The sequence below is a fragment of the Sciurus vulgaris genome (assembly GCF_902686455.1).
Source record: "Sciurus vulgaris genome assembly, chromosome: X".
Lineage (NCBI taxonomy): Eukaryota > Metazoa > Chordata > Mammalia > Rodentia > Sciuridae > Sciurus > Sciurus vulgaris.
In genome coordinates this window covers 69,041,911-69,048,836 of record NC_136471.1, presented here as the reverse complement: position 1 = coordinate 69,048,836, position 6,926 = coordinate 69,041,911, and the positions used below count along the sequence as shown (strand labels likewise).

At 35.5% G+C, this 6,926-nt stretch overlaps 1 pseudogene across 1 annotated transcript; it reads right to left on the bottom strand.

Annotated features, from left to right (window-relative positions):
- Positions 1 to 2,510: 2,510 nt before the first annotated feature.
- Positions 2,511 to 4,253, bottom strand: LOC306651356 (iron-sulfur cluster assembly 1 homolog, mitochondrial-like; annotated as a pseudogene). Its single transcript has one exon. The product of its transcript is annotated as an iron-sulfur cluster assembly 1 homolog, mitochondrial-like (transcript).
- Between the last annotated feature and the right edge of the window lie 2,673 nt (positions 4,254 to 6,926).

The window sequence follows — 6,926 nt, the reverse complement described above, 5'->3', positions numbered from 1 at the left end:
AACAATGAAATATTATTTGGCCATAAAGAAGAATAAAATTATGGGATTTGCTGGTAAATGAATGAAGTTGGAAAATATCATGCTAAGTGAAATAGGTGAAGCCCAAAAAACCAAATACTGAATGTTTTCTCTGATAAGTGCATGACAATATACAATGAGGGATGTGATGGGGGGAAGAGAAGAATGAAGGAACTTTGGATGGTGTAGAGGAAAATGGGGTGGGAGGGGGTGGGGGATGGAAAGATAGTAGAATTAGACAGACAGTATTACCCTATGTATATGTATGATTACATGAATGGTGTGAATCTACATTGTTTACAACCACAGAAGTGAAAAATTGTACCCCATTGGTGTACAATGAATCAAAATGCAGTCTGTAAAAATAAAAAAAGATTTTAACAAAAAAGAAATATAAACCAAAGATCTAAATATAATGCCAAAAAAAAAAAAATTAAACTACTAGAAGAGCAAGAACACTTTATGAAATTGGTATGTGATGTGATGATTTTTTAATATGATTCTAAAGGTGCAGAAACTAAAAACAGACATATATAATATCATCAAACCAAAATACTTCTGCACAACAAAGGCACCAATGAACACACTGAAGAAATAATCCATTAAATAGTTTTTCCAATTAGTTATCTGATAAAAGATCACAAAAAAGAAATAAATAGAATATATAGAAAGAATATAAAAAGAATTTAAAATAAACTTAACAACCACAACATTCATAAGAAATTCAATTAAAATGAATCAACTAACCCAGGAGTGACAGTGCATGCCTGCAATGTCAGCATCTCAGGGAGCTAAGGCAAGAGGATAGCGAGTTTAAGTCCAGTGTCAGCAACTTGGTCAGACCCTGTCTCAAAATAAAAACAAAATGAACTGGGAATGTGGCTCACTGGTAAGACATTGCCCAGTTCATCTCCGTTATCAAAAAGAACACAGATACATTATCTGAATAGATAATTTCAATATCACAAATACAAATGGGCAAAAATTATTAGAAAATAATTCTTAATATTTTTAGCCATCAGAGAAATTCCAGTCAAAATTACAATGAGATATTCTCTAAACAAGATTAGAAGGGATAATATATAAAAAATATATGCTGGCAAGGATGTGGGGTAAATGAAACTTTTATACATTGGTAGAATTGTCATTTTGTAGAGCCACTATAGAAATAAGTACGGTGGTTCCTGTCAAAATGACAAACAGATATGTTATATGATCTGGTTATCCAATTCTGGATATACATATCCAAAGGACATAAAATCAGCATATCAAATATACCTGCATGCTTATCTTTATTGTGGTACTCCTTTTTTTCTTAGAAGCCACATTTTTTAATTGATAACTCAATCTCCACATACAGTATTGCCCAAATTATGAGTAAATCAACAATTATATTAACAATACAAACTCATGAACATTTACATAGAACTGCTGCTCTAAGTTTTGGTGCATTTTGTGCCAGGTTCTTTAGTAAGTGAGACAAACACATCTTTGTCTTTGAAAATCTTTGCCACCCATACTTCAGAGAGAGCACTAATCTCGAGAATCTATAAAGAATTCAAAAAACTTTACACCAAGAATACAAATAACTCAATCAACAAATGGGCTAAGGAAATGAGCAAACACTTCACAGAAAGAGGATCTATAAGCAATCAACAGATGTATGAAAAAATGTTCAACTTGTCTAGTAATAAGAGAAGTGCAAATCAAAACTACCCTAAGATTTCATCTCACCCCAATTAGAATGGCGATTATCAAGAACACAAGCAACAATAGGTGTTGGTGAGGATGTGGGGAAAAAGGTACCCTCATACATTGCTGGTGGGGTTGCAAATTAGTGCAGCCACTCTGGAAAGCAGTATGGAGATTCCTCAGAAAGCTAGGAATGGAACCACCATTTGACCCAGCTATCCCACTCCTCCGCCTATACCCAAAGGACTTAAAATCAGCATACGACAGAGATACAGCCACATCAATGTTCATTGCTGCTCGATTCACCTTAGCCAGATTGTGGAACCAACCTAGATGCCCTTCAGTTGATGACTGGATAAAGAAACTGTGACATATATATACAATGGAATATTACTTTGCCATGAAGAATGATAAAATTATGGCATTTGCAGGCAAAGGGATGAAATTGGAGGATATCATGCTAAGTGTGATAAACCAATCTCAAAAAACTAAAGGACGAATGATCTCGCTGATAAGAGGATGAGGACATATAATGGGGGTTAGGAGGGATTAGCGTTAGGGTTAGGGTTAGGTTCAGGTTTAGGGATAAGGAGGGTGGTGAGAATGGAGGAAGGAAGGACTGTATAGAGGGAAAAGAGGGGTGGGAGGGGTGGTGTGAAGGGAAAAAATAACAGAATGAATCAAACAACATTGCCCTCTGTAAATTTATGATTTTTAATAATAAAAAAAAAGAAATTCAACTATCAACTACTTTAATTCATGAGAATCAGGTTTCAAAAAAAGTATATGTATTTCATCTTTGAGAATATTTAATGTCAAACCCAGGGAAATCAGTAGACTAAGTGACAAAAGGACTACTTTAAAAGAAAAGTTGGTGATCAAAATATTAGGTTACAATACTGTTTAAAAAATTTAGTAATTGGACTTAAGAACCAGAAAGTGTACATATACTGAGAATTTTAAGAAAAGACCCCCACGTTCTGTTTTATAATCACTACTACACCCCAAAAGAATGGAGTGGGGGCTGCTATAATATCTTCTTTGCTAGTGTAGACCATTGTTTCAAAGTTTTAAAGAAACAAGATGGTGATTCACATAACAGTTTTAAAATAAGATTTATCCCTCTCAAAATAAAATAAAACTAAAGGATCTCATCAACTTACAAAAGAAACTCTATCCAAATGTTGACCAGATTAAGCCACACTACTATTGTCCTTCACTGCCTTGGAATGCTGAGCACAAGTGTTCCCTATGAGGAAGAGGTGATGGGCTATGGCCCCAGCTCTCTTGTAGTTTGCAGACCCTTGTGTACAAATGTCCTTCAGCTTCCCTGGGGTTTGTCTCTTCCCACACAGAATTAAGAGGGGTGAGCTAGATGGCTCTTAAGAGACCTTCCAACTAAAAGGATCTAAGTCAGCTTTGAGCAGATTTTTAGGGTGGCAAAAAAATAGGTCATAAAATAGGTGGATAAACTATTCCTCACCTTTTGATCCCATCACTTGGAACTATTTTGCACTACAGTTCAAGGAAATCTTTTCCCAGTACTGTTGAAGGGTACACAAATAAGGCATTTGACAATGAAATTTTTAATAAAAATATAAAAAAGGTCATGCCAATTTGGGTAAAAAAACAATGCACTGCCATGTTACTATCAGTAGTCAGCCCTTCTCACCTCTGAATTTTGGGAACCATTAATCTTGTTGAGAAAAGGCAGACAGAAATGCACATTTAAGCCATCTGACAGAAATTTGGCAAGCACACACCTATTAACCTGTTTTGAGAATTACTGTGAAAGAAGCAGCATTAACTGGTTCTAAAAGAAAGGCTAAATGAGAGTTAAGTGTAGGGTAGGATTTTTTTCTTTATATAACAATGATCCAAAAGGAACAATGGCTTCTCACTTTCTGTCCCATATGGAGAATACAAATATCATTTCTTCTGGAATCTAACATACTGGTTTCATTTTCAAAATTCATCACTTTATTTTCCCTACATTATAAACCTTAGGCATGTGACAGTCACATGATTTCTTCAGGAAGCTCCAAGGTTTCAGCAAGCTTTCCTGGAGTTTACAGCCAGAGGAGTCCTGAGGTTTCAAAATATTAAAGTTTTCACCCCAGCCACAAGTTCCTTTGATGTTTGGGTTATTGAAGACAAACTCGCTGGATAATCTGTCTTCAACATAGTCCATTTCTGTTCCTAAAAGTGTCAGCTGTGCTTTCTTTTCGATGAACACTCTCACTTCATCTTGAACAACTTCTTCATCAGAATCTCCTTTGTCTTTGTATATTCCAACATATAAGAAAGGCCAACACAGCCCCTAGTTCGGACACCGACTTTCACACCTACATGCTCAGGCTTATCTTTAAGAAGTTGTTTTATCTTGTTTACTGTTGGAGGTGTCAGGGTGAGGGCGGCTCGGGTGGGCTGCAGCTTCCTCTTGCTCACAGCCTGGACAGTGGCCCAGACTAACGAGGCCGACATCTTCACAGTCCCGGTGCCCGGGTGTCTCAGGCCAGAGCTCGGTCACCTCAAACTCTTTCCATGGATACCATGGGCACATTGACGCCACAAGCTTCGCTGCATATTGTGGTACTCTTCACAACAGCTAAGATATAGAAAAAATCTAGGTGCCTATCACCAGAAGAGCTGATCAAAAAATGGACAGAGAAAAAGGAGAAACTGTGGAATGAAAATGACCAAATTATACTATGTACCTATATACCTATACCATAGTGCAGTTTACCTTTATGAATATCTAAAAAGTACCAATTAAAAAATAAATAAATGGAATACCAGTAGAGTAGAGGAAGGGGAACAAGGTCATTGAGAAGGTGGTTAAAAGAGGAAATATTGGGGACTGCAATGGAACAAATTATACTCCATTCATATTTGATTATGTCAAAATGAATCCCACTATTGTGTATAGCTATAATGCACTAATGAAAACATTATAAAGGAAAATCTGGTACTATTCAGCAATAAGGATGAATGAAAGCTTGTTGTCTGCAGCAAAGTGATGGAACTGCAGGATATTATGATATGTAAAATAAGCCAAACACATGAAGACAAGTATCACATGTTCTATCCCATATATGAAGGTAACTGGAAGTTGACCTGAATGCAACTTATTGATATCTAGAGGTTAAGAAGTTTGGGGTGGAGGGTAAATAAAAGGAAGATGGATTTGATCAGTGTACATTTTATGCATGTATTGAAATATCACACTGTGCCCATTAAAATGTACAACTAATGCGTGATAGTAAATATTATATTGAATAATAATTTAATAGGTTCTCTACAAATATTGTAACCACAATGTCATCTCCTATTAACCCTTTATTCCATTTCCAAATTACTTTCATCCCCACCATTTTACATTAACTGTCATTATCATAGTCATTTAGACTCTATCTACTGCTAAATCTAGTAGACATATTTATGTTTTCATTATTATTTATCTCAAAGCATTTAATCCACATCATCTTTTCCATTTATATTTTATAAAGGAATTTTACGTCCTTGCTTCTAGAAAGACCACTTTCTACCTCTTATTTTCTTGGACTTCTCGTTAAACTTCTAACTCTTGCTATTTTTTTTTTCCAGGATTCAACTTGAGGACCTTTTCTCCTCATTTTGTATAATTTCTTATTTGATTTTGTCCATTTCAACTTCAAATTCTATTTGCATACTAATTTTTTCAAAACTTTTCTCTTCACATAGATTTCTGAATAAGAATTCGTATAAAAAACTCTCTCTCTGTATACTTGATATTTCCTGTCAGATTTTTAGTTCCCTCAGTCCAAATCTGAATTAATAATTCTAGCTCCCTAAATCAACCCAATTTGTATTTTATCAAACAAGGTAAAAATGTATCTTGATCAATACTTGTAATCTTACCCTTTATCCCAGTGTTTGACATCTACATTGCACTCTCAATAATATTTTGTTGTAGCAAAAATATTTTTATGATCGGTGCCTTTTAGTGAACTCTTTTCTACTTTATTAATCTTCCCAATATCTTTATGATATATAATCTCCCTACTTCCTTAGAAAAGAGATGATGTATTTTCATAGATGACTGATTTTGTACTATCTTTGCAAGAAAATATGTAATATGGTTTGAGAAATATTAATTCAATATGCTTCACATTTATTTATCCTGAGAAAATTCAAATGTGATTTTGGTAGCTACATGACCATTTAATTTTTTCCTTAATATTATATTTGAAAAAAATATTAATATTTAATTTTTTAATATCAACCTATTTAAAATTGAATTTGTGTTTGGTCATAACTATGAATTTAAAATTATGGTGAATCTAATGAAAACATTATAAAAGAAAATCTGGTACTATTCAGCAATAAGGATGAATGAAAGCTTGTTGTCTGCAGCAAATTGATGGAACTGCAGGATGCAATTTGTTGCTCCCTGTCAGGCAACAAGGTCCGATGTACCTCCTTAGGGCCCGCCTGCGGAGAATACGGGGCCACGCAGGATGATGAGTGTCAGCGGTAATGGAAACACACCAGAGCATGGAGGTCTGTCAGTGCAGGAGGCACAGCAGGAACTCGTTTATTGGGGAAATCACACAGCTTTTATGTAGGGTGGGGGCTAGGTGGGAACCAATCAGCTTAAAGGTCAGCAAGGCATGGGGGATTCATGCAGGTGAGAGTCCCATAGAACTATATGGCAAGCACAAGCTGATCACGTTTGCGTAACTGTTGTTAACCAATCCCTGATGTGGTGTGATTTATCGTCATTAACTATTGAAAACGCCTTTGAGGCCTTGATCTTGTTCACTCGCCAGGGAGTAAGGAGTCAGCCTGAGTTAGTGAACGTGTCATTAGTCCCAACAGCAATTATTGAACAGAACAAGTCATTTCTCATAGTATTAGTATCAACGATATAGAGCTTGTTTTAATTATGATAAGCACTCACACTTAACTATACTACATTTGATCATTATTTTTTTGTTGTACTGGGTATAGAACCCAGGGCCCTGCAGATGCTAGATAAGTACTCTCCTACCGAACTACAGTCCCAGGCCCTCAGTCCCTGTCTTATTTAGTAAGAATTATGACATCCTAACCATCATTTATGCCTCCCATCGTGAAAATTTGCTTTAATATGAGAAAACATTCAGCTTTTGGTTTGCGGGTTTGGCTTATCTTGCTTATCATGATATTCTTCAAAAAAACCAAAGGCCAAATAT